This window comes from Passer domesticus, chromosome 11 (genome assembly GCF_036417665.1).
Source record: "Passer domesticus isolate bPasDom1 chromosome 11, bPasDom1.hap1, whole genome shotgun sequence".
In the NCBI taxonomy this organism is placed as follows: domain Eukaryota; kingdom Metazoa; phylum Chordata; class Aves; order Passeriformes; family Passeridae; genus Passer; species Passer domesticus.
This window is the reverse complement of record NC_087484.1, coordinates 27,994,882-28,022,276: the sequence shown is the minus strand read 5'-3', so window position 1 is coordinate 28,022,276 and position 27,395 is coordinate 27,994,882.

The window sequence follows — 27,395 nt, the reverse complement described above, 5'->3', positions numbered from 1 at the left end:
GGTGGTACTTTCGGTCTGGGAGGTATCCTGATCCATGCGGAATTTCAGCAGGCAGCCGGCCATTGCGGGCCACCAGGCCCTGGACATGAACCATGGCCTTTCCCCAGAGAAACAAAAGTCACCAGGCCAGGTTCCTGATGTCAGTTTGCAGGAGGCACTAGGCACTGTCAAACCAGCCACAATTTCCTGTGGGGGCACCTTGCATCTGGGATGTATCCTCATACGTGCGGAATTTCAGCAGGCAGCCGGCCACTCTGGGCCACCTGGCGCTGGACATGAACCATGGCCTTTCCCCAGAGAAACAAAAGTCACCAGGCCAGGTTCCTGATGTCAGTTTGCAGGAGGCACTAGGCACTGTCAAACCAGCCACAGTTCCCTTTTGGGGCTCCTTTCTTCTTGGAGGTATCCTCAACCGTGAGGAATTTCAGCAGGCAGCCGGCCACTCCGGGCCAGCGGGCCCCGGACAAGAATGATGGCCCTTTCCCAGAGAAACAAAAGTCACCAGGCCAGGTTCCTGATGTCAGTTTGCAGGAGGCACTTGGCACTCTCAAACCAGCCACAGTTGCCTGCGGTGGTACTTTTGGTCTGGGAGGTATCGTGATCCGTGTGGAATTTCAGCAGGCAGCCGGCCACTCCGGGCCACCGGGCACTGTACACGATCTATGGCCTTTCCCCAGAGAAACAAAAGTCACCAGGCCAGGTTCCTCATGTCAGTTTGCCGGAGGCACTTGGCACTGTCAAACCAGCCACAGTTGCCTGTGTGGGCACATTGCATCCGGGACGTATCCTGATCGGTTCGGAATTTCAGCATGCAGCCGGCCACTCCGGGCCACCGGGCACTGGACATCATCTATGGCCTTTCCCCAGAGAAACAAAAGTCACTAGGCCCGGTTCCTGATGTCAATTTGCAGGAGGCACTTGGCACTGTCAAACAAATCGCAGGTGCCTGTGTGGGCACTTGTATCTGGGAGGTATCCTGATTCGTTCGGAATTTCAGCAGGCAGCCGGCCTCTATGGTCCAACTGGTCCAGGATATGAACCATGGCCTTTCCCCTGAGAAACAAAAGTCACCAGGCCAGGTTCCTCATGTCAGTTTGCAGGAGGCACTTGGCACTGTCAAACCAGCCACAATTTCCTGTGGGGGCACCTTGCATCTGGGATGTATCCTCATACGTGCGGAATTTCAGCAGGCAGCCGGCCACTGCGGGCCACCTGGCGCTGGACACGAACAATGGGCTTTCCCCAGAGAAACAAAAGTCACCAGGCCAGGTTCCTGATGTCAGTTTGCAGGAGGCACTAGGCACTCTCAAACCAGCCACAGTTCCCTTTTGGGTCTCCTTTCATCTTGGAGGTATCCTCAACCGTGTGGAATTTCAGCACGAAGCAGCCGCCAACTGCGTGCCAAAGGGCACTGGGCACGAACGATGGCCTTTCCCCAGAGAAACAAAAGTCACCAGGCCAGGTTCCTGATGTCAGTTTTCAGGAGGCACTTGGCACTGTCAAACCAGCCACAGTTGCCTGCGGTGGTACTTTCGGTCTGGGAGGTATCGTGATCCGTGTGGAATTTCAGCAGGCAGCCGGCCACTCCGGGCCACCGGGCACTGTACACGATTTATGGCCTTTCCCCTGAGAAACAAAAGTCACCAGGCCAGGTTCCTGATGTCAGTTTGCAGGAGGCACTTGGCACTGTCAAACCAGCCACAGTTGCCTAGTGGGGGCACTTGTATCTGGGACGTATCCTGATCCGTGCGGAATTTCAGCAGGCAGCCGGCCACTCCGGTCCACTGGGCACTGGACAAGAATGATGGCCCTTTCCCAGAGAAACAAAAGTCACCAGGCCAGGTTCCTGATGTCAGTTTGCAAGAGGCACCTGGCACTGTCAAACCAGCCACAGTTGCCTGTCGTGGTACTTTCGGTATGGGAGGTATCCTGATCCATGCGGAATTTCAGCAGGCAGCCGGCCTCTATGGTCCAACTGGTCCAGGATATGAACCATGGCCTTTCCCCTGAGAAACAAAAGTCACCAGGCCAGGTTCCTCATGTCAGTTTGCAGGAGGCACTTGGCACTGTCAAACCAGCCACAATTTCCTGTGGGGGCACCTTGCATCTGGGATGTATCCTCATACGTGCGGAATTTCAGCAGGCAGCCGGCCACTGCGGGCCACCTGGCGCTGGACACGAACAATGGGCTTTCCCCAGAGAAACAAAAGTCACCAGGCCAGGTTCCTGATGTCAGTTTGCAGGAGGCACTAGGCACTCTCAAACCAGCCACAGTTCCCTTTTGGGTCTCCTTTCATCTTGGAGGTATCCTCAACCGTGTGGAATTTCAGCACGAAGCAGCCGCCAACTGCGTGCCAAAGGGCACTGGGCACGAACGATGGCCTTTCCCCAGAGAAACAAAAGTCACCAGGCCAGGTTCCTGATGTCAGTTTGCAGGAGGCACTTGGCACTCTCAAACCAGCCACAGTTGCCTTTGGTGATATTTTCGGTCTGGGAGGTATCCTGATCCGTTCAGAATTTCAGCAGGCGGCCGGACACTAGGGGCCACCCGGCCCTGGAAACGTACAATGGCCTTTCCCCAGAGAAACAAAAGTCACCAGGCCAGGTTCCTCATGTCAGTTTGCAGGAGCCACTTGGCACTCTCAAATCAGCCACAGTTGCCTGCGGTGGTACTTTCGGTCTGGGAGGTATCGTGATCCGTGTGGAATTTCAGCAGGCAGCAGGCCACTCCGGGCCACCGGGCACTGTACACGATCTATGGCCTTTCCCCAGAGAAACAAAAGCACCAGGCCAGGTTCCTGATGTCAGTTTGCAGGAGGCACTTGGCACTCTCAAATCAGCCACAGTTGCCTAGTGGGGGCATCTTGCATCTGGGAGGTATCCTGATCCGTGCGGAATTTCAGCAGGCAACCGGCAACTCCGGTCCACTGGGCACTGGACAAGAATGATGGCCCTTTCCCAGAGAAACAAAAGTCACCAGGCCAGGTTCCTGATGTCAGTTTGCAGGAGGCACTAGGCACTGTCAAACCAGCCACAGTTGCCTGAGGTGGTACTTTCGGTCTGGGAGGTATCCTGATCCATGCGGAATTTCAGCAGGCAGCCGGCCATTGCGGGCCACCAGGCCCTGGACATGAACCATGGCCTTTCCCCAGAGAAACAAAAGTCACCAGGCCAGGTTCCTGATGTCAGTTTGCAGGAGGCACTAGGCACTGTCAAACCAGCCACAGTTGCCTGAGGTGGTACTTTCGGTCTGGGAGGTATCCTGTTCCATGCGGAATTTCAGCAGGCAGCCGGCCATTGCGGGCCACCAGGCCCTGGACATGAACCATGGCCTTTCCCCAGAGAAACAAAAGTCACCAGGCCAGGTTCCTGATGTCAGTTTGCAGGAGGCACTAGACACTGTCAAACCAGCCACAGTTCCCTTTTGGGGCTCCTTTCTTCTTGGACGTATCCTCAACCGTGAGGAATTTCAGCAGGAAGCAGCCGCCAACTGCGTGCCAAAGGGCACTGGGCACGAACGATGGCCTTTCCCCAGAGAAACAAAAGTCACCAGGCCAGGTTCCTGATGTCAGTTTGCAGGAGGCACTTGGCACTGTCAAACCAGCCACAGATGCCTTTGGGGGCACCTTGCATCTGGGAGGTATCCTGATCCGTGCGGAATTTCAGCAGGCAGCCGGCCAATCCGGGCCTTCGGGTCCAGGATGTGAACCATGGCTTTCCCCAGAGAAACAAAAGTCACCAGGCCAGGTTCCTGATGTCAGTTTGCAGGAGGCACTAGGCACTGTCAAACCAGCCACAGTTGCCTGTGGGGGCACATTCCAATTGGGAGGCATCCTGATCCGTGCGGAATTTCAGCAGGCAGCCGAGCAGGCCGGGCCACCCGGCCCTGGACACGAACGATGGCCTTTCCCCTGAGAAACAAAAGTCACCAGGCCAGGTTCCTGATGTCAGTTTGCAGGAGGCACTTGGCACTGTCAAACCAGCCACAGTTGCCTGTAGGGGCACCTTGCATCTGGGAGATATCCTCAGCCGTGTGGAATTTCAGCAGGCGGACGGCCATTCAGAGCATCCAGGCCCTGTACATATACAATGGCCTGTCCCCAGAGAAACAAAAGTCACCAGGCCAGGTTCCTGATGTCAGTTTGCAGGAGGCACTTGGCACTGTCAAACCAGCCACAGATGCCTGTGGGGGCACCTTGCATCTGGGAAGTATCCTGATCCGTGCGGAATTTCAGCAGGCAGCTGGCCACTCCGGGCCTAAGGGTCCAGGATATGAAGCATGGCCTTTCCACAGAGAAACAAAAGTCACCAGGCCAGGTTCCTGATGTCAGTTTGCAGGAGGCACTTGGCACTGTCAAACCAGCCACTGTTGCCTGTGGAGGTACCTTCGGTCTGAGAGGTATCCTGATCCGTTTCGAATTTCAGCAGGCAGCCGGCCACTCTGGGCCACCGGGCCCTGGAGAGGAACGATGGCCTTTCCCCTGAGAAACAAAAGTCACCAGGTCAGGTTCCTGATGTCAGTTTGCAGGAGGCACTTGGCACTGTCAAACCAGCCACAGATGCCTTTGGGGGCACCTTGCATCTGGAAGGTATCCTGATCCGTGCGGAATTTCAGCAGGCAGCCGGCCAATCCGGGCCTTCGGGTCCAGGATGTGAACCATGGTTTTCCCCAGAGAAACAAAAGTCACCAGGCCAGGTTCCTGATGTCAGTTTGCAGGAGGCACTTGGCACTGTCAAACCAGCCACAGTTGCCTGTGGGGGCACTTTCCATCTGGGAGGCATCCTGATCCGTGCGGAATTTCAGCAGGCAGCCGAGCAGGCCGGGCCACCCGGCCCTGGACACGAACGATGGCCTTTCCCCTGAGAAACAAAAGTCACCAGGCCAGGTTCCTGATGTCAGTTTGCAGGAGGCACTTGGCACTGTCAAACCAGCCACAGTTGCCTGTAGGGGCACCTTGCATCTGGGAGATATCCTCAGCCGTGTGGAATTTCAGCAGGCGGACGGCCATTCAGAGCATCCAGGCCCTGTACATATACAATGGCCTGTCCCCAGAGAAACAAAAGTCACCAGGCCAGGTTCCTGATGTCAGTTTGCAGGAGGCACTTGGCACTGTCAAACCAGCCACAGTTGCCTGTAGGGGCACCTTGCATGTGGGAGATATCCTCAACCGTGTGGAATTTCAGCAGGCGGGCGGCCATTCAGAGCATCCAGGCCCTGTACATATACAATGGCCTGTCCCCAGAGAAACAAAAGTCACCAGGCCAGGTTCCTGATGTCAGTTTGCAGGAGGCACTTGGCACTGTCAAACCAGCCACTGTTGCCTGTGGGGGCTCCCTTCATCTAGGCGGTATCCTGATCCGTGCGGAATTTCAGCAGGCAGCCGGCCAATCCAGGCCACCCGGCCCTGGATAGCAAAGATGGCCTTTCCCCAGAGAAACTAAAGTCAACATGCCAGGTTCCTGATGTCAGTTTGCAGGAGGCACTTGGCACTGTCAAACCAGCCACAGATGCCTGTGCGGGCACCTTGCATCTGGGAAGTATCCTGATCCGTTTGGAATTTCAGCAGGCAGCTGGCCAATCCGGGCCACCGGTCCCTGGACATGTACAATGGCCTTTCCCCAGAGAAACAAAAGTCACCAAGCCAGGTTCCTGATGTCAGTTTGCAGGAGGCACTTGGCACTGTCAAACCAGCCACTGTTGCCTGTGGAGGTACCTTCGGTCTGAGAGGTATCCTGATCCGTTTCGAATTTCAGCAGGCAGCCGGCCACTCTGGGCCACCGGGCCCTGGAGAGGAACGATGGCCTTTCCCCCGAGAAACAAAAGTCACCAGGTCAGGTTCCTGATGTCAGTTTGCAGGAGGCACTTGGCACTGTCAAACCAGCCACAGATGCCTTTGGGGGCACCTTGCATCTGGGAGGTATCCTGATCCGTGCGGAATTTCAGCAGGCAGCCGGCCAATCCGGGCCTTCGGGTCCAGGATGTGAACCATGGCTTTCCCCAGAGAAACAAAAGTCACCAGGCCAGGTTCCTGATGTCAGTTTGCAGGAGGCACTTGGCACTGTCAAACCAGCCACAGTTGCCTGTGGGGGCACATTCCATCTGGGAGGCATCCTGATCCGTGCGGAATTTCAGCAGGCAGCCGAGCAGGCCGGGCCACCCGGCCCTGGACACGAACGATGGCCTTTCCCCTGAGAAACAAAAGTCACCAGGCCAGGTTCCTGATGTCAGTTTGCAGGAGGCACTTGGCACTGTCAAACCAGCCACAGTTGCCTGTAGGGGCACCTTGCATCTGGGAGATATCCTCAGCCGTGTGGAATTTCAGCAGGCGGACGGCCATTCAGAGCATCCAGGCCCTGTACATATACAATGGCCTGTCCCCAGAGAAACAAAAGTCACCAGGCCAGGTTCCTGATGTCAGTTTGCAGGAGGCACTTGGCACTGTCAAACTAGCCACTGTTGCCTGTGGAGGTACCTTCGGTCTGAGAGGTATCCTGATCCGTTTGGAATTTCAGCAGGCAGCTGGCCAATCCGGGCCACCGGGCCCTGGACATGTACAATGGCCTTTCCCCAGAGAAACAAAAGTCACCAAGCCAGGTTCCTGATGTCAGTTTGCAGGAGGCACTTGGCACTGTCAAACCAGCCACAGTTGCCTGTGGGGCCACATTCCATCTGGGAGGCATCCTGATCCGTGCGGAATTTCAGCAGGCAGCCGAGCAGGCCGGGCCACCCGGCCCTGGACACGAACGATGGCCTTTCCCCTGAGAAACAAAAGTCACCAGGCCAGGTTCCTGATGTCAGTTTGCAGGAGGCACTTGGCACTGTCAAACCAGCCACAGTTGCCTGTAGGGGCACCTTGCATCTGGGAGATATCCTCAGCCGTGTGGAATTTCAGCAGGCGGACGGCCATTCAGAGCATCCAGGCCCTGTACATATACAATGGCCTGTCCCCAGAGAAACAAAATCACCAGGCCAGGTTCCTGATGTCAGTTTGCAGGAGGCACTTGGCACTGTCAAACCAGCCACTGTTGCCTGTGGGGGCTCCCTTCATCTAGGCGGTATCCTGATCCGTGCGGAATTTCAGCAGGCAGCCGGCCAATCCAGGCCACCCGGCCCTGGATAGCAACGATGGCCTTTCCCCAGAGAAACAAAAGTCAACATGCCAGGTTCCTGATGTCAGTTTGCAGGAGGCACTTGGCACTGTCAAACCAGCCACAGATGCCTGTGGGGGCACCTTGCATCTGGGAAGTATCCTGATCCGTGCGGAATTTCAGCAGGCAGCTGGCCACTCCGGGCCTAAGGGTCCAGGATATGAAGCATGGCCTTTCCACAGAGAAACAAAAGTCACCAGGCCAGGTTCCTGATGTCAGTTTGCAGGAGGCACTTGGCACTGTCAAACCAGCCACTGTTGCCTGTGGAGGTACCTTCGGTCTGAGAGGTATCCTGATCCGTTTCGAATTTCAGCAGGCAGCCGGCCACTCTGGGCCACCGGGCCCTGGAGAGGAACGATGGCCTTTCCCCTGAGAAACAAAAGTCACCAGGTCAGGATCCTGATGTCAGTTTGCAGGAGGCACTTGGCACTGTCAAACCAGCCACAGATGCCTTTGGGGGCACCTTGCATCTGGGAGGTATCCTGATCCGTGCGGAATTTCAGCAGGCAGCCGGCCAATCCGGGCCTTCGGGTCCAGGATGTGAACCATGGCTTTCCCCAGAGAAACAAAAGTCACCAGGCCAGGTTCCTGATGTCAGTTTGCAGGAGGCACTTGGCACTGTCAAACCAGCCACAGTTGCCTGTGGGGGCACTTTCCATCTGGGAGGCATCCTGATCCGTGCGGAATTTCAGCAGGCAGCCGAGCAGGCCGGGCCACCCGGCCCTGGACACGAACGATGGCCTTTCCCCTGAGAAACAAAAGTCACCAGGCCAGGTTCCTGATGTCAGTTTGCAGGAGGCACTTGGCACTGTCAAACCAGCCACAGTTGCCTGTAGGGGCACCTTGCATCTGGGAGATATCCTCAGCCGTGTGGAATTTCAGCAGGCGGACGGCCATTCAGAGCATCCAGGCCCTGTACATATACAATGGCCTGTCCCCAGAGAAACAAAATCACCAGGCCAGGTTCCTGATGTCAGTTTGCAGGAGGCACTTGGCACTGTCAAACCAGCCACAGTTGCCTGTAGGGGCACCTTGCATCTGGGAGATATCCTCAGCCGTGTGGAATTTCAGCAGGCGGACGGCCATTCAGAGCATCCAGGCCCTGTACATATACAATGGCCTGTCCCCAGAGAAACAAAAGTCACCAGGCCAGGTTCCTGATGTCAGTTTGCAGGAGGCACTTGGCACTGTCAAACCAGCCACTGTTGCCTGTGGGGGCTCCCTTCATCTAGGCGGTATCCTGATCCGTGCGGAATTTCAGCAGGCAGCCGGCCAATCCAGGCCACCCGGCCCTGGATAGCAACGATGGCCTTTCCCCAGAGAAACAAAAGTCAACATGCCAGGTTCCTGATGTCAGTTTGCAGGAGGCACTTGGCACTGTCAAACCAGCCACAGATGCCTGTGGGGGCACCTTGCATCTGGGAAGTATCCTGATCCTTGCGGAATTTCAGCAGGCAGCTGGCCACTCCGGGCCTAAGGGTCCAGGATATGAAGCATGGCCTGTCCCCAGAGAAACAAAAGTCACCAGGCCAGGTTCCTGATGTCAGTTTGCAGGAGGCACTTGGCACTGTCAAACTAGCCACTGTTGCCTGTGGAGGTACCTTCGGTCTGAGAGGTATCCTGATCCGTTTGGAATTTCAGCAGGCAGCTGGCCAATCCGGGCCACCGGGCCCTGGACATGTACAATGGCCTTTCCCCAGAGAAACAAAAGTCACCAAGCCAGGTTCCTGATGTCAGTTTGCAGGAGGCACTTGGCACTGTCAAACCAGCCACAGTTGCCTGTGGGGCCACATTCCATCTGGGAGGCATCCTGATCCGTGCGGAATTTCAGCAGGCAGCCGAGCAGGCCGGGCCACCCGGCCCTGGACACGAACGATGGCCTTTCCCCTGAGAAACAAAAGTCAGCAGGCCAGGTTCCTGATGTCAGTTTGCAGGAGGCACTTGGCACTGTCAAACCAGCCACAGTTGCCTGTAGGGGCACCTTGCATCTGGGAGATATCCTCAGCCGTGTGGAATTTCAGCAGGCGGACGGCCATTCAGAGCATCCAGGCCCTGTACATATACAATGGCCTGTCCCCAGAGAAACAAAAGTCACCAGGCCAGGTTCCTGATGTCAGTTTGCAGGAGGCACTTGGCACTGTCAAACCAGCCACTGTTGCCTGTGGGGGCTCCCTTCATCTAGGCGGTATCCTGATCCGTGCGGAATTTCAGCAGGCAGCCGGCCAATCCAGGCCACCCGGCCCTGGATAGCAACGATGGCCTTTCCCCAGAGAAACAAAAGTCAACATGCCAGGTTCCTGATGTCAGTTTGCAGGAGGCACTTGGCACTGTCAAACCAGCCACAGATGCCTGTGGGGGCACCTTGCATCTGGGAAGTATCCTGATCCGTGCGGAATTTCAGCAGGCAGCTGGCCACTCCGGGCCTAAGGGTCCAGGATATGAAGCATGGCCTTTCCACAGAGAAACAAAAGTCACCAGGCCAGGTTCCTGATGTCAGTTTGCAGGAGGCACTTGGCACTGTCAAACCAGCCACTGTTGCCTGTGGAGGTACCTTCGGTCTGAGAGGTATCCTGATCCGTTTCGAATTTCAGCAGGCAGCCGGCCACTCTGGGCCACCGGGCCCTGGAGAGGAACGATGGCCTTTCCCCTGAGAAACAAAAGTCACCAGGTCAGGATCCTGATGTCAGTTTGCAGGAGGCACTTGGCACTGTCAAACCAGCCACAGATGCCTTTGGGGGCACCTTGCATCTGGGAGGTATCCTGATCCGTGCGGAATTTCAGCAGGCAGCCGGCCAATCCGGGCCTTCGGGTCCAGGATGTGAACCATGGCTTTCCCCAGAGAAACAAAAGTCACCAGGCCAGGTTCCTGATGTCAGTTTGCAGGAGGCACTTGGCACTGTCAAACCAGCCACAGTTGCCTGTGGGGGCACTTTCCATCTGGGAGGCATCCTGATCCGTGCGGAATTTCAGCAGGCAGCCGAGCAGGCCGGGCCACCCGGCCCTGGACACGAACGATGGCCTTTCCCCTGAGAAACAAAAGTCACCAGGCCAGGTTCCTGATGTCAGTTTGCAGGAGGCACTTGGCACTGTCAAACCAGCCACAGTTGCCTGTAGGGGCACCTTGCATCTGGGAGATATCCTCAGCCGTGTGGAATTTCAGCAGGCGGACGGCCATTCAGAGCATCCAGGCCCTGTACATATACAATGGCCTGTCCCCAGAGAAACAAAAGTCACCAGGCCAGGTTCCTGATGTCAGTTTGCAGGAGGCACTTGGCACTGTCAAACCAGCCACAGTTGCCTGTAGGGGCACCTTGCATCTGGGAGATATCCTCAGCCGTGTGGAATTTCAGCAGGCGGACGGCCATTCAGAGCATCCAGGCCCTGTACATATACAATGGCCTGTCCCCAGAGAAACAAAATCACCAGGCCAGGTTCCTGATGTCAGTTTGCAGGAGGCACTTGGCACTGTCAAACCAGCCACTGTTGCCTGTGGGGGCTCCCTTCATCTAGGCGGTATCCTGATCCGTGCGGAATTTCAGCAGGCAGCCGGCCAATCCAGGCCACCCGGCCCTGGATAGCAACGATGGCCTTTCCCCAGAGAAACAAAAGTCAACATGCCAGGTTCCTGATGTCAGTTTGCAGGAGGCACTTGGCACTGTCAAACCAGCCACAGATGCCTGTGGGGGCACCTTGCATCTGGGAAGTATCCTGATCCGTGCGGAATTTCAGCAGGCAGCTGGCCACTCCGGGCCTAAGGGTCCAGGATATGAAGCATGGCCTTTCCACAGAGAAACAAAAGTCACCAGGCCAGGTTCCTGATGTCAGTTTGCAGGAGGCACTTGGCACTGTCAAACCAGCCACTGTTGCCTGTGGAGGTACCTTCGGTCTGAGAGGTATCCTGATCCGTTTCGAATTTCAGCAGGCAGCCGGCCACTCTGGGCCACCGGGCCCTGGAGAGGAACGATGGCCTTTCCCCTGAGAAACAAAAGTCACCAGGTCAGGATCCTGATGTCAGTTTGCAGGAGGCACTTGGCACTGTCAAACCAGCCACAGATGCCTTTGGGGGCACCTTGCATCTGGGAGGTATCCTGATCCGTGCGGAATTTCAGCAGGCAGCCGGCCAATCCGGGCCTTCGGGTCCAGGATGTGAACCATGGCTTTCCCCAGAGAAACAAAAGTCACCAGGCCAGGTTCCTGATGTCAGTTTGCAGGAGGCACTTGGCACTGTCAAACCAGCCACAGTTGCCTGTGGGGGCACTTTCCATCTGGGAGGCATCCTGATCCGTGCGGAATTTCAGCAGGCAGCCGAGCAGGCCGGGCCACCCGGCCCTGGACACGAACGATGGCCTTTCCCCTGAGAAACAAAAGTCACCAGGCCAGGTTCCTGATGTCAGTTTGCAGGAGGCACTTGGCACTGTCAAACCAGCCACAGTTGCCTGTAGGGGCACCTTGCATCTGGGAGATATCCTCAGCCGTGTGGAATTTCAGCAGGCGGACGGCCATTCAGAGCATCCAGGCCCTGTACATATACAATGGCCTGTCCCCAGAGAAACAAAAGTCACCAGGCCAGGTTCCTGATGTCAGTTTGCAGGAGGCACTTGGCACTGTCAAACCAGCCACAGTTGCCTGTAGGGGCACCTTGCATCTGGGAGATATCCTCAGCCGTGTGGAATTTCAGCAGGCGGACGGCCATTCAGAGCATCCAGGCCCTGTACATATACAATGGCCTGTCCCCAGAGAAACAAAAGTCACCAGGCCAGGTTCCTGATGTCAGTTTGCAGGAGGCACTTGGCACTGTCAAACCAGCCACTGTTGCCTGTGGGGGCTCCCTTCATCTAGGCGGTATCCTGATCCGTGCGGAATTTCAGCAGGCAGCCGGCCAATCCAGGCCACCCGGCCCTGGATAGCAACGATGGCCTTTCCCCAGAGAAACAAAAGTCAACATGCCAGGTTCCTGATGTCAGTTTGCAGGAGGCACTTGGCACTGTCAAACCAGCCACAGATGCCTGTGGGGGCACCTTGCATCTGGGAAGTATCCTGATCCTTGCGGAATTTCAGCAGGCAGCTGGCCACTCCGGGCCTAAGGGTCCAGGATATGAAGCATGGCCTGTCCCCAGAGAAACAAAAGTCACCAGGCCAGGTTCCTGATGTCAGTTTGCAGGAGGCACTTGGCACTGTCAAACTAGCCACTGTTGCCTGTGGAGGTACCTTCGGTCTGAGAGGTATCCTGATCCGTTTGGAATTTCAGCAGGCAGCTGGCCAATCCGGGCCACCGGGCCCTGGACATGTACAATGGCCTTTCCCCAGAGAAACAAAAGTCACCAAGCCAGGTTCCTGATGTCAGTTTGCAGGAGGCACTTGGCACTGTCAAACCAGCCACAGTTGCCTGTGGGGCCACATTCCATCTGGGAGGCATCCTGATCCGTGCGGAATTTCAGCAGGCAGCCGAGCAGGCCGGGCCACCCGGCCCTGGACACGAACGATGGCCTTTCCCCTGAGAAACAAAAGTCAGCAGGCCAGGTTCCTGATGTCAGTTTGCAGGAGGCACTTGGCACTGTCAAACCAGCCACAGTTGCCTGTAGGGGCACCTTGCATCTGGGAGATATCCTCAGCCGTGTGGAATTTCAGCAGGCGGACGGCCATTCAGAGCATCCAGGCCCTGTACATATACAATGGCCTGTCCCCAGAGAAACAAAAGTCACCAGGCCAGGTTCCTGATGTCAGTTTGCAGGAGGCACTTGGCACTGTCAAACCAGCCACTGTTGCCTGTGGGGGCTCCCTTCATCTAGGCGGTATCCTGATCCGTGCGGAATTTCAGCAGGCAGCCGGCCAATCCAGGCCACCCGGCCCTGGATAGCAACGATGGCCTTTCCCCAGAGAAACAAAAGTCAACATGCCAGGTTCCTGATGTCAGTTTGCAGGAGGCACTTGGCACTGTCAAACCAGCCACAGATGCCTGTGGGGGCACCTTGCATCTGGGAAGTATCCTGATCCGTGCGGAATTTCAGCAGGCAGCTGGCCACTCCGGGCCTAAGGGTCCAGGATATGAAGCATGGCCTTTCCACAGAGAAACAAAAGTCACCAGGCCAGGTTCCTGATGTCAGTTTGCAGGAGGCACTTGGCACTGTCAAACCAGCCACTGTTGCCTGTGGAGGTACCTTCGGTCTGAGAGGTATCCTGATCCGTTTCGAATTTCAGCAGGCAGCCGGCCACTCTGGGCCACCGGGCCCTGGAGAGGAACGATGGCCTTTCCCCTGAGAAACAAAAGTCACCAGGTCAGGATCCTGATGTCAGTTTGCAGGAGGCACTTGGCACTGTCAAACCAGCCACAGATGCCTGTGGGGGCACCTTGCATCTGGGAAGTATCCTGATCCTTGCGGAATTTCAGCAGGCAGCTGGCCACTCCGGGCCTAAGGGTCCAGGATATGAAGCATGGCCTGTCCCCAGAGAAACAAAAGTCACCAGGCCAGGTTCCTGATGTCAGTTTGCAGGAGGCACTTGGCACTGTCAAACTAGCCACTGTTGCCTGTGGAGGTACCTTCGGTCTGAGAGGTATCCTGATCCGTTTGGAATTTCAGCAGGCAGCTGGCCAATCCGGGCCACCGGGCCCTGGACATGTACAATGGCCTTTCCCCAGAGAAACAAAAGTCACCAAGCCAGGTTCCTGATGTCAGTTTGCAGGAGGCACTTGGCACTGTCAAACCAGCCACAGTTGCCTGTGGGGCCACATTCCATCTGGGAGGCATCCTGATCCGTGCGGAATTTCAGCAGGCAGCCGAGCAGGCCGGGCCACCCGGCCCTGGACACGAACGATGGCCTTTCCCCTGAGAAACAAAAGTCAGCAGGCCAGGTTCCTGATGTCAGTTTGCAGGAGGCACTTGGCACTGTCAAACCAGCCACAGTTGCCTGTAGGGGCACCTTGCATCTGGGAGATATCCTCAGCCGTGTGGAATTTCAGCAGGCGGACGGCCATTCAGAGCATCCAGGCCCTGTACATATACAATGGCCTGTCCCCAGAGAAACAAAAGTCACCAGGCCAGGTTCCTGATGTCAGTTTGCAGGAGGCACTTGGCACTGTCAAACCAGCCACTGTTGCCTGTGGGGGCTCCCTTCATCTAGGCGGTATCCTGATCCGTGCGGAATTTCAGCAGGCAGCCGGCCAATCCAGGCCACCCGGCCCTGGATAGCAACGATGGCCTTTCCCCAGAGAAACAAAAGTCAACATGCCAGGTTCCTGATGTCAGTTTGCAGGAGGCACTTGGCACTGTCAAACCAGCCACAGATGCCTGTGGGGGCACCTTGCATCTGGGAAGTATCCTGATCCGTGCGGAATTTCAGCAGGCAGCTGGCCACTCCGGGCCTAAGGGTCCAGGATATGAAGCATGGCCTTTCCACAGAGAAACAAAAGTCACCAGGCCAGGTTCCTGATGTCAGTTTGCAGGAGGCACTTGGCACTGTCAAACCAGCCACTGTTGCCTGTGGAGGTACCTTCGGTCTGAGAGGTATCCTGATCCGTTTCGAATTTCAGCAGGCAGCCGGCCACTCTGGGCCACCGGGCCCTGGAGAGGAACGATGGCCTTTCCCCTGAGAAACAAAAGTCACCAGGTCAGGATCCTGATGTCAGTTTGCAGGAGGCACTTGGCACTGTCAAACCAGCCACAGATGCCTTTGGGGGCACCTTGCATCTGGGAGGTATCCTGATCCGTGCGGAATTTCAGCAGGCAGCCGGCCAATCCGGGCCTTCGGGTCCAGGATGTGAACCATGGCTTTCCCCAGAGAAACAAAAGTCACCAGGCCAGGTTCCTGATGTCAGTTTGCAGGAGGCACTTGGCACTGTCAAACCAGCCACAGTTGCCTGTGGGGGCACTTTCCATCTGGGAGGCATCCTGATCCGTGCGGAATTTCAGCAGGCAGCCGAGCAGGCCGGGCCACCCGGCCCTGGACACGAACGATGGCCTTTCCCCTGAGAAACAAAAGTCAGCAGGCCAGGTTCCTGATGTCAGTTTGCAGGAGGCACTTGGCACTGTCAAACCAGCCACAGTTGCCTGTAGGGGCACCTTGCATCTGGGAGATATCCTCAGCCGTGTGGAATTTCAGCAGGCGGACGGCCATTCAGAGCATCCAGGCCCTGTACATATACAATGGCCTGTCCCCAGAGAAACAAAAGTCACCAGGCCAGGTTCCTGATGTCAGTTTGCAGGAGGCACTTGGCACTGTCAAACCAGCCACAGTTGCCTGTAGGGGCACCTTGCATCTGGGAGATATCCTCAGCCGTGTGGAATTTCAGCAGGCGGACGGCCATTCAGAGCATCCAGGCCCTGTACATATACAATGGCCTGTCCCCAGAGAAACAAAAGTCACCAGGCCAGGTTCCTGATGTCAGTTTGCAGGAGGCACTTGGCACTGTCAAACCAGCCACTGTTGCCTGTGGGGGCTCCCTTCATCTAGGCGGTATCCTGATCCGTGCGGAATTTCAGCAGGCAGCCGGCCAATCCAGGCCACCCGGCCCTGGATAGCAACGATGGCCTTTCCCCAGAGAAACAAAAGTCAACATGCCAGGTTCCTGATGTCAGTTTGCAGGAGGCACTTGGCACTGTCAAACCAGCCACAGATGCCTGTGGGGGCACCTTGCATCTGGGAAGTATCCTGATCCTTGCGGAATTTCAGCAGGCAGCTGGCCACTCCGGGCCTAAGGGTCCAGGATATGAAGCATGGCCTTTCCACAGAGAAACAAAAGTCACCAGGCCAGGTTCCTGATGTCAGTTTGCAGGAGGCACTTGGCACTGTCAAACCAGCCACTGTTGCCTGTGGAGGTACCTTCGGTCTGAGAGGTATCCTGATCCGTTTCGAATTTCAGCAGGCAGCCGGCCACTCTGGGCCACCGGGCCCTGGAGAGGAACGATGGCCTTTCCCCTGAGAAACAAAAGTCACCAGGTCAGGTTCCTGATGTCAGTTTGCAGGAGGCACTTGGCACTGTCAAACCAGCCACAGATGCCTTTGGGGGCACCTTGCATCTGGGAGGTATCCTGATCCGTGCGGAATTTCAGCAGGCAGCCGGCCAATCCGGGCCTTCGGGTCCAGGATGTGAACCATGGCTTTCCCCAGAGAAACAAAAGTCACCAGGCCAGGTTCCTGATGTCAGTTTGCAGGAGGCACTTGGCACTGTCAAACCAGCCACAGTTGCCTGTGGGGGCACTTTCCATCTGGGAGGCATCCTGATCCGTGCGGAATTTCAGCAGGCAGCCGAGCAGGCCGGGCCACCCGGCCCTGGACACGAACGATGGCCTTTCCCCTGAGAAACAAAAGTCACCAGGCCAGGTTCCTGATGTCAGTTTGCAGGAGGCACTTGGCACTGTCAAACCAGCCACAGTTGCCTGTAGGGGCACCTTGCATCTGGGAGATATCCTCAGCCGTGTGGAATTTCAGCAGGCGGACGGCCATTCAGAGCATCCAGGCCCTGTACATATACAATGGCCTGTCCCCAGAGAAACAAAAGTCACCAGGCCAGGTTCCTGATGTCAGTTTGCAGGAGGCACTTGGCACTGTCAAACCAGCCACAGTTGCCTGTAGGGGCACCTTGCATCTGGGAGATATCCTCAGCCGTGTGGAATTTCAGCAGGCGGACGGCCATTCAGAGCATCCAGGCCCTGTACATATACAATGGCCTGTCCCCAGAGAAACAAAAGTCACCAGGCCAGGTTCCTGATGTCAGTTTGCAGGAGGCACTTGGCACTGTCAAACCAGCCACTGTTGCCTGTGGGGGCTCCCTTCATCTAGGCGGTATCCTGATCCGTTTGGAATTTCAGCAGGCAGCCGGCCAATCCAGGCCACCCGGCCCTGGATAGCAACGATGGCCTTTCCCCAGAGAAACTAAAGTCAACATGCCAGGTTCCTGATGTCAGTTTGCAGGAGGCACTTGGCACTGTCAAACCAGCCACAGATGCCTGTGGGGGCACCTTGCATCTGGGAAGTATCCTGATCCGTGCGGAATTTCAGCAGGCAGCTGGCCACTCCGGGCCTAAGGGTCCAGGATATGAAGCATGGCCTTTCCACAGAGAAACAAAAGTCACCAGGCCAGGTTCCTGATGTCAGTTTGCAGGAGGCACTTGGCACTGTCAAACCAGCCACTGTTGCCTGTGGAGGTACCTTCGGTCTGAGAGGTATCCTGATCCGTTTCGAATTTCAGCAGGCAGCCGGCCACTCTGGGCCACCGGGCCCTGGAGAGGAACGATGGCCTTTCCCCTGAGAAACAAAAGTCACCAGGTCAGGTTCCTGATGTCAGTTTGCAGGAGGCACTTGGCACTGTCAAACCAGCCACAGATGCCTTTGGGGGCACCTTGCATCTGGGAGGTATCCTGATCCGTGCGGAATTTCAGCAGGCAGCCGGCCAATCCGGGCCTTCGGGTCCAGGATGTGAACCATGGCTTTCCCCAGAGAAACAAAAGTCACCAGGCCAGGTTCCTGATGTCAGTTTGCAGGAGGCACTTGGCACTGTCAAACCAGCCACAGTTGCCTGTGGGGGCACATTCCATCTGGGAGGCATCCTGATCCGTGCGGAATTTCAGCAGGCAGCCGAGCAGGCCGGGCCACCCGGCCCTGGACACGAACGATGGCCTTTCCCCTGAGAAACAAAAGTCACCAGGCCAGGTTCCTGATGTCAGTTTGCAGGAGGCACTTGGCACTGTCAAACCAGCCACAGTTGCCTGTAGGGGCACCTTGCATCTGGGAGATATCCTCAGCCGTGTGGAATTTCAGCAGGCGGACGGCCATTCAGAGCATCCAGGCCCTGTACATATACAATGGCCTGTCCCCAGAGAAACAAAAGTCACCAGGCCAGGTTCCTGATGTCAGTTTGCAGGAGGCACTTGGCACTGTCAAACTAGCCACTGTTGCCTGTGGAGGTACCTTCGGTCTGAGAGGTATCCTGATCCGTTTGGAATTTCAGCAGGCAGCTGGCCAATCCGGGCCACCGGGCCCTGGACATGTACAATGGCCTTTCCCCAGAGAAACAAAAGTCACCAAGCCAGGTTCCTGATGTCAGTTTGCAGGAGGCACTTGGCACTGTCAAACCAGCCACAGTTGCCTGTGGGGCCACATTCCATCTGGGAGGCATCCTGATCCGTGCGGAATTTCAGCAGGCAGCCGAGCAGGCCGGGCCACCCGGCCCTGGACACGAACGATGGCCTTTCCCCTGAGAAACAAAAGTCACCAGGCCAGGTTCCTGATGTCAGTTTGCAGGAGGCACTTGGCACTGTCAAACCAGCCACAGTTGCCTGTAGGGGCACCTTGCATCTGGGAGATATCCTCAGCCGTGTGGAATTTCAGCAGGCGGACGGCCATTCAGAGCATCCAGGCCCTGTACATATACAATGGCCTGTCCCCAGAGAAACAAAATCACCAGGCCAGGTTCCTGATGTCAGTTTGCAGGAGGCACTTGGCACTGTCAAACCAGCCACTGTTGCCTGTGGAGGTACCTTCGGTCTGAGAGGTATCCTGATCCGTTTCGAATTTCAGCAGGCAGCCGGCCACTCTGGGCCACCGGGCCCTGGAGAGGAACGATGGCCTTTCCCCTGAGAAACAAAAGTCACCAGGTCAGGATCCTGATGTCAGTTTGCAGGAGGCACTTGGCACTGTCAAACCAGCCACAGATGCCTTTGGGGGCACCTTGCATCTGGGAGGTATCCTGATCCGTGCGGAATTTCAGCAGGCAGCCGGCCAATCCGGGCCTTCGGGTCCAGGATGTGAACCATGGCTTTCCCCAGAGAAACAAAAGTCACCAGGCCAGGTTCCTGATGTCAGTTTGCAGGAGGCACTTGGCACTGTCAAACCAGCCACAGTTGCCTGTGGGGGCACTTTCCATCTGGGAGGCATCCTGATCCGTGCGGAATTTCAGCAGGCAGCCGAGCAGGCCGGGCCACCCGGCCCTGGACACGAACGATGGCCTTTCCCCTGAGAAACAAAAGTCACCAGGCCAGGTTCCTGATGTCAGTTTGCAGGAGGCACTTGGCACTGTCAAACCAGCCACAGTTGCCTGTAGGGGCACCTTGCATCTGGGAGATATCCTCAGCCGTGTGGAATTTCAGCAGGCGGACGGCCATTCAGAGCATCCAGGCCCTGTACATATACAATGGCCTGTCCCCAGAGAAACAAAAGTCACCAGGCCAGGTTCCTGATGTCAGTTTGCAGGAGGCACTTGGCACTGTCAAACCAGCCACAGTTGCCTGTAGGGGCACCTTGCATCTGGGAGATATCCTCAGCCGTGTGGAATTTCAGCAGGCGGACGGCCATTCAGAGCATCCAGGCCCTGTACATATACAATGGCCTGTCCCCAGAGAAACAAAAGTCACCAGGCCAGGTTCCTGATGTCAGTTTGCAGGAGGCACTTGGCACTGTCAAACCAGCCACTGTTGCCTGTGGGGGCTCCCTTCATCTAGGCGGTATCCTGATCCGTTTGGAATTTCAGCAGGCAGCCGGCCAATCCAGGCCACCCGGCCCTGGATAGCAACGATGGCCTTTCCCCAGAGAAACTAAAGTCAACATGCCAGGTTCCTGATGTCAGTTTGCAGGAGGCACTTGGCACTGTCAAACCAGCCACAGATGCCTGTGGGGGCACCTTGCATCTGGGAAGTATCCTGATCCGTGCGGAATTTCAGCAGGCAGCTGGCCACTCCGGGCCTAAGGGTCCAGGATATGAAGCATGGCCTTTCCACAGAGAAACAAAAGTCACCAGGCCAGGTTCCTGATGTCAGTTTGCAGGAGGCACTTGGCACTGTCAAACCAGCCACTGTTGCCTGTGGAGGTACCTTCGGTCTGAGAGGTATCCTGATCCGTTTCGAATTTCAGCAGGCAGCCGGCCACTCTGGGCCACCGGGCCCTGGAGAGGAACGATGGCCTTTCCCCTGAGAAACAAAAGTCACCAGGTCAGGTTCCTGATGTCAGTTTGCAGGAGGCACTTGGCACTGTCAAACCAGCCACAGATGCCTTTGGGGGCACCTTGCATCTGGGAGGTATCCTGATCCGTGCGGAATTTCAGCAGGCAGCCGGCCAATCCGGGCCTTCGGGTCCAGGATGTGAACCATGGCTTTCCCCAGAGAAACAAAAGTCACCAGGCCAGGTTCCTGATGTCAGTTTGCAGGAGGCACTTGGCACTGTCAAACCAGCCACAGTTGCCTGTGGGGGCACATTCCATCTGGGAGGCATCCTGATCCGTGCGGAATTTCAGCAGGCAGCCGAGCAGGCCGGGCCACCCGGCCCTGGACACGAACGATGGCCTTTCCCCTGAGAAACAAAAGTCACCAGGCCAGGTTCCTGATGTCAGTTTGCAGGAGGCACTTGGCACTGTCAAACCAGCCACAGTTGCCTGTAGGGGCACCTTGCATCTGGGAGATATCCTCAGCCGTGTGGAATTTCAGCAGGCGGACGGCCATTCAGAGCATCCAGGCCCTGTACATATACAATGGCCTGTCCCCAGAGAAACAAAATCACCAGGCCAGGTTCCTGATGTCAGTTTGCAGGAGGCACTTGGCACTGTCAAACCAGCCACTGTTGCCTGTGGAGGTACCTTCGGTCTGAGAGGTATCCTGATCCGTTTCGAATTTCAGCAGGCAGCCGGCCACTCTGGGCCACCGGGCCCTGGAGAGGAACGATGGCCTTTCCCCTGAGAAACAAAAGTCACCAGGTCAGGATCCTGATGTCAGTTTGCAGGAGGCACTTGGCACTGTCAAACCAGCCACAGATGCCTTTGGGGGCACCTTGCATCTGGGAGGTATCCTGATCCGTGCGGAATTTCAGCAGGCAGCCGGCCAATCCGGGCCTTCGGGTCCAGGATGTGAACCATGGCTTTCCCCAGAGAAACAAAAGTCACCAGGCCAGGTTCCTGATGTCAGTTTGCAGGAGGCACTTGGCACTGTCAAACCAGCCACAGTTGCCTGTGGGGGCACTTTCCATCTGGGAGGCATCCTGATCCGTGCGGAATTTCAGCAGGCAGCCGAGCAGGCCGGGCCACCCGGCCCTGGACACGAACGATGGCCTTTCCCCTGAGAAACAAAAGTCACCAGGCCAGGTTCCTGATGTCAGTTTGCAGGAGGCACTTGGCACTGTCAAACCAGCCACAGTTGCCTGTAGGGGCACCTTGCATCTGGGAGATATCCTCAGCCGTGTGGAATTTCAGCAGGCGGACGGCCATTCAGAGCATCCAGGCCCTGTACATATACAATGGCCTGTCCCCAGAGAAACAAAAGTCACCAGGCCAGGTTCCTGATGTCAGTTTGCAGGAGGCACTTGGCACTGTCAAACCAGCCACAGTTGCCTGTAGGGGCACCTTGCATCTGGGAGATATCCTCAGCCGTGTGGAATTTCAGCAGGCGGACGGCCATTCAGAGCATCCAGGCCCTGTACATATACAATGGCCTGTCCCCAGAGAAACAAAACTCACCAGGCCAGGTTCCTGATGTCAGTTTGCAGGAGGCACTTGGCACTGTCAAACCAGCCACTGTTGCCTGTGGGGGCTCCCTTCATCTAGGCGGTATCCTGATCCGTGCGGAATTTCAGCAGGCAGCCGGCCAATCCAGGCCACCCGGCCCTGGATAGCAACGATGGCCTTTCCCCAGAGAAACAAAAGTCAACATGCCAGGTTCCTGATGTCAGTTTGCAGGAGGCACTTGGCACTGTCAAACCAGCCACAGATGCCTGTGGGGGCACCTTGCATCTGGGAAGTATCCTGATCCTTGCGGAATTTCAGCAGGCAGCTGGCCACTCCGGGCCTAAGGGTCCAGGATATGAAGCATGGCCTTTCCACAGAGAAACAAAAGTCACCAGGCCAGGTTCCTGATGTCAGTTTGCAGGAGGCACTTGGCACTGTCAAACCAGCCACTGTTGCCTGTGGAGGTACCTTCGGTCTGAGAGGTATCCTGATCCGTTTCGAATTTCAGCAGGCAGCCGGCCAATCTGGGCCACCGGGACCTGGAGAGGAAGGATGGCCTTTCCCCTGAGAAACAAAAGTCACCAGGTCAGGTTCCTGATGTCAGTTTGCAGGAGGCACTTGGCACTGTCAAACCAGCCACAGATGCCTTTGGGGGCACCTTGCATCTGGGAGGTATCCTGATCCGTGCGGAATTTCAGCAGGCAGCCGGCCAATCCGGGCCTTCGGGTCCAGGATGTGAACCATGGCTTTCCCCAGAGAAACAAAAGTCACCAGGCCAGGTTCCTGATGTCAGTTTGCAGGAGGCACTTGGCACTGTCAAACCAGCCACAGTTGCCTGTGGGGGCACTTTCCATCTGGGAGGCATCCTGATCCGTGCGGAATTTCAGCAGGCAGCCGAGCAGGCCGGGCCACCCGGCCCTGGACACGAACGATGGCCTTTCCCCTGAGAAACAAAAGTCACCAGGCCAGGTTCCTGATGTCAGTTTGCAGGAGGCACTTGGCACTGTCAAACCAGCCACAGTTGCCTGTAGGGGCACCTTGCATCTGGGAGATATCCTCAGCCGTGTGGAATTTCAGCAGGCGGACGGCCATTCAGAGCATCCAGGCCCTGTACATATACAATGGCCTGTCCCCAGAGAAACAAAAGTCACCAGGCCAGGTTCCTGATGTCAGTTTGCAGGAGGCACTTGGCACTGTCAAACCAGCCACAGTTGCCTGTAGGGGCACCTTGCATCTGGGAGATATCCTCAGCCGTGTGGAATTTCAGCAGGCGGACGGCCATTCAGAGCATCCAGGCCCTGTACATATACAATGGCCTGTCCCCAGAGAAACAAAACTCACCAGGCCAGGTTCCTGATGTCAGTTTGCAGGAGGCACTTGGCACTGTCAAACCAGCCACTGTTGCCTGTGGGGGCTCCCTTCATCTAGGCGGTATCCTGATCCGTGCGGAATTTCAGCAGGCAGCCGGCCAATCCAGGCCACCCGGCCCTGGATAGCAACGATGGCCTTTCCCCAGAGAAACAAAAGTCAACATGCCAGGTTCCTGATGTCAGTTTGCAGGAGGCACTTGGCACTGTCAAACCAGCCACAGATGCCTGTGGGGGCACCTTGCATCTGGGAAGTATCCTGATCCTTGCGGAATTTCAGCAGGCAGCTGGCCACTCCGGGCCTAAGGGTCCAGGATATGAAGCATGGCCTTTCCACAGAGAAACAAAAGTCACCAGGCCAGGTTCCTGATGTCAGTTTGCAGGAGGCACTTGGCACTGTCAAACCAGCCACTGTTGCCTGTGGAGGTACCTTCGGTCTGAGAGGTATCCTGATCCGTTTCGAATTTCAGCAGGCAGCCGGCCAATCTGGGCCACCGGGACCTGGAGAGGAAGGATGGCCTTTCCCCTGAGAAACAAAAGTCACCAGGTCAGGTTCCTGATGTCAGTTTGCAGGAGGCACTTGGCACTGTCAAACCAGCCACAGATGCCTTTGGGGGCACCTTGCATCTGGGAGGTATCCTGATCCGTGCAGAATTTCAGCAGGCAGCCGGCCAATCCGGGCCTTCGGGTCCAGGATGTGAACCATGGCCTTTCCCCAGAGAAACAAAAGTCACCAGGCCAGGTTGTTGATGTCAGTTTGCAGGAGGCACTTGGCACTGTCAAACCAGCCACTGTTGCCTGTGGGGGCACTTTCCATCTTGGACGCATCCTGATCCGTGCAGAATTTCAGCAGGCAGCCGAGCAGGCCGGGCCACCCGGCCCTGGACACGAACGATGGCCTTTCCCCTGAGAAACAAAAGTCACCAGGCCAGGTTCCTGATGTCAGTTTGCAGGAGGCACTTGGCACTGTCAAACCAGCCACAGTTGCCTGTAGGGGCACCTTGCATCTGGGAGATATCCTCAGCCGTGTGGAATTTCAGCAGGCGGACGGCCATTCAGAGCATCCAGGCCCTGTACATATACAATGGCCTGTCCCCAGAGAAACAAAAGTCCCCAGGCCAGGTTCCTGATGTCAGTTTGCAGGAGGCACTTGGCACTGTCAAACCAGCCACTGTTGCCTGTGGGGGCTCCCTTCATCTAGGCGGTATCCTGATCCGTGCGGAATTTCAGCAGGCAGCCGGCCAATCCAGGCCACCCGGCCCTGGATAGCAACGATGGCCTTTCCCCAGAGAAACAAAAGTCAACATGCCAGGTTCCTGATGTCAGTTTGCAGGAGGCACTTGGCACTGTCAAACCAGCCACAGATGCCTGTGGGGGCACCTTGCATCTGGGAAGTATCCTGATCCGTGCGGAATTTCAGCAGGCAGCTGGCCACTCCGGGCCTAAGGGTCCAGGATATGAAGCATGGCCTTTCCACAGAGAAACAAAAGTCACCAGGCCAGGTTCCTGATGTCAGTTTGCAGGAGGCACTTGGCACTGTCAAACCAGCCACTGTTGCCTGTGGAGGTACCTTCGGTCTGAGAGGTATCCTGATCCGTTTCGAATTTCAGCAGGCAGCCGGCCACTCTGGGCCACCGGGCCCTGGAGAGGAACGATGGCCTTTCCCCTGAGAAACAAAAGTCACCAGGTCAGGTTCCTGATGTCAGTTTGCAGGAGGCACTTGGCACTGTCAAACCAGCCACAGATGCCTTTGGGGGCACCTTGCATCTGGGAGGTATCCTGATCCGTGCGGAATTTCAGCAGGCAGCCGGCCAATCCGGGCCTTCGGGTCCAGGATGTGAACCATGGCTTTCCCCAGAGAAACAAAAGTCACCAGGCCAGGTTCCTGATGTCAGTTTGCAGGAGGCACTTGGCACTGTCAAACCAGCCACAGTTGCCTGTGGGGGCACATTCCATCTGGGAGGCATCCTGATCCGTGCGGAATTTCAGCAGGCAGCCGAGCAGGCCGGGCCACCCGGCCCTGGACACGAACGATGGCCTTTCCCCTGAGAAACAAAAGTCACCAGGCCAGGTTCCTGATGTCAGTTTGCAGGAGGCACTTGGCACTGTCAAACCAGCCACAGTTGCCTGTAGGGGCACCTTGCATCTGGGAGATATCCTCAGCCGTGTGGAATTTCAGCAGGCGGACGGCCATTCAGAGCATCCAGGCCCTGTACATATACAATGGCCTGTCCCCAGAGAAACAAAAGTCACCAGGCCAGGTTCCTGATGTCAGTTTGCAGGAGGCACTAGGCACTGTCAAACCAGCCACTGTTGCCTGTGGAGGTACCTTCGGTCTGAGAGGTATCCTGATCCGTTTGGAATTTCAGCAGGCAGCTGGCCACTCCGGGCCACCGGGCCCTGGACATGTACAATGGCCTGTCCCCAGAGAAACAAAAGTCTCCAAGCCAGGTTCCTGATGTCAGTTTGCAGGAGGCACTTGGCACTGTCAAACCAGCCACAGTTGCCTGTGGGGCCACATTCCATCTGGGAGGCATCCTGATCCGTGCGGAATTTCAGCAGGCAGCCGAGCAGGCCGGGCCACCCGGCCCTGGACACGAACGATGGCCTTTCCCCTGAGAAACAAAAGTCACCAGGCCAGGTTCCTGATGTCAGTTTGCAGGAGGCACTTGGCACTGTCAAACCAGCCACAGTTGCCTGTAGGGGCACCTTGCATCTGGGAGATATCCTCAGCCGTGTGGAATTTCAGCAGGCGGACGGCCATTCAGAGCATCCAGGCCCTGTACATATACAATGGCCTGTCCCCAGAGAAACAAAAGTCACCAGGCCAGGTTCCTGATGTCAGTTTGCAGGAGGCACTTGGCACTGTCAAACCAGCCACTGTTGCCTGTGGGGGCTCCCTTCATCTAGGCGGTATCCTGATCCGTTTGGAATTTCAGCAGGCAGCCGGCCAATCCAGGCCACCCGGCCCTGGATAGCAACGATGGCCTTTCCCCAGAGAAACTAAAGTCAACATGCCAGGTTCCTGATGTCAGTTTGCAGGAGGCACTTGGCACTGTCAAACCAGCCACAGATGCCTGTGCGGGCAGCTTGCATCTGGGAAGTATCCTGATCCGTGCGGAATTTCAGCAGGCAGCTGGCCACTCCGGGCCTAAGGGTCCAGGATATGAAGCATGGCCTTTCCACAGAGAAACAAAAGTCACCAGGCCAGGTTCCTGATGTCAGTTTGCAGGAGGCACTTGGCACTGTCAAACCAGCCACTGTTGCCTGTGGAGGTACCTTCGGTCTGAGAGGTATCCTGATCCGTTTCGAATTTCAGCAGGCAGCCGGCCACTCCGGGCCACCGGGCCCTGGAGAGGAACGATGGCCTTTCCCCTGAGAAACAAAAGTCACCAGGTCAGGTTCCTGATGTCAGTTTGCAGGAGGCACTTGGCACTGTCAAACCAGCCACAGATGCCTTTGGGGGCACCTTGCATCTGGGAGGTATCCTGATCCGTGCGGAATTTCAGCAGGCAGCCGGCCAATCCGGGCCTTCGGGTCCAGGATGTGAACCATGGCTTTCCCCAGAGAAACAAAAGTCACCAGGCCAGGTTCCTGATGTCAGTTTGCAGGAGGCACTTGGCACTGTCAAACCAGCCACAGTTGCCTGTGGGGGCACATTCCATCTGGGAGGCATCCTGATCCGTGCGGAATTTCAGCAGGCAGCCGAGCAGGCCGGGCCACCCGGCCCTGGACACGAACGATGGCCTTTCCCCTGAGAAACAAAAGTCACCAGGCCAGGTTCCTGATGTCAGTTTGCAGGAGGCACTTGGCACTGTCAAACCAGCCACAGTTGCCTGTAGGGGCACCTTGCATCTGGGAGATATCCTCAACCGTGTGGAATTTCAGCAGGCGGACGGCCATTCAGAGCATCCAGGCCCTGTACATATACAATGGCCTGTCCCCAGAGAAACAAAAGTCACCAGGCCAGGTTCCTGATGTCAGTTTGCAGGAGGCACTTGGCACTGTCAAACTAGCCACTGTTGCCTGTGGAGGTACCTTCGGTCTGAGAGGTATCCTGATCCGTTTGGAATTTCAGCAGGCAGCTGGCCACTCCGGGCCACCGGGCCCTGGACATGTACAATGGCCTGTCCCCAGAGAAACAAAAGTCTCCAAGCCAGGTTCCTGATGTCAGTTTGCAGGAGGCACTTGGCACTGTCAAACCAGCCACAGTTGCCTGTGGGGCCACATTCCATCTGGGAGGCATCCTGATCCGTGCGGAATTTCAGCAGGCAGCCGAGCAGGCCGGGCCACCCGGCCCTGGACACGAACGATGGCCTTTCCCCTGAGAAACAAAAGTCACCAGGCCAGGTTCCTGATGTCAGTTTGCAGGAGGCACTTGGCACTGTCAAACCAGCCACAGTTGCCTGTAGGGGCACCTTGCATCTGGGAGATATCCTCAGCCGTGTGGAATTTCA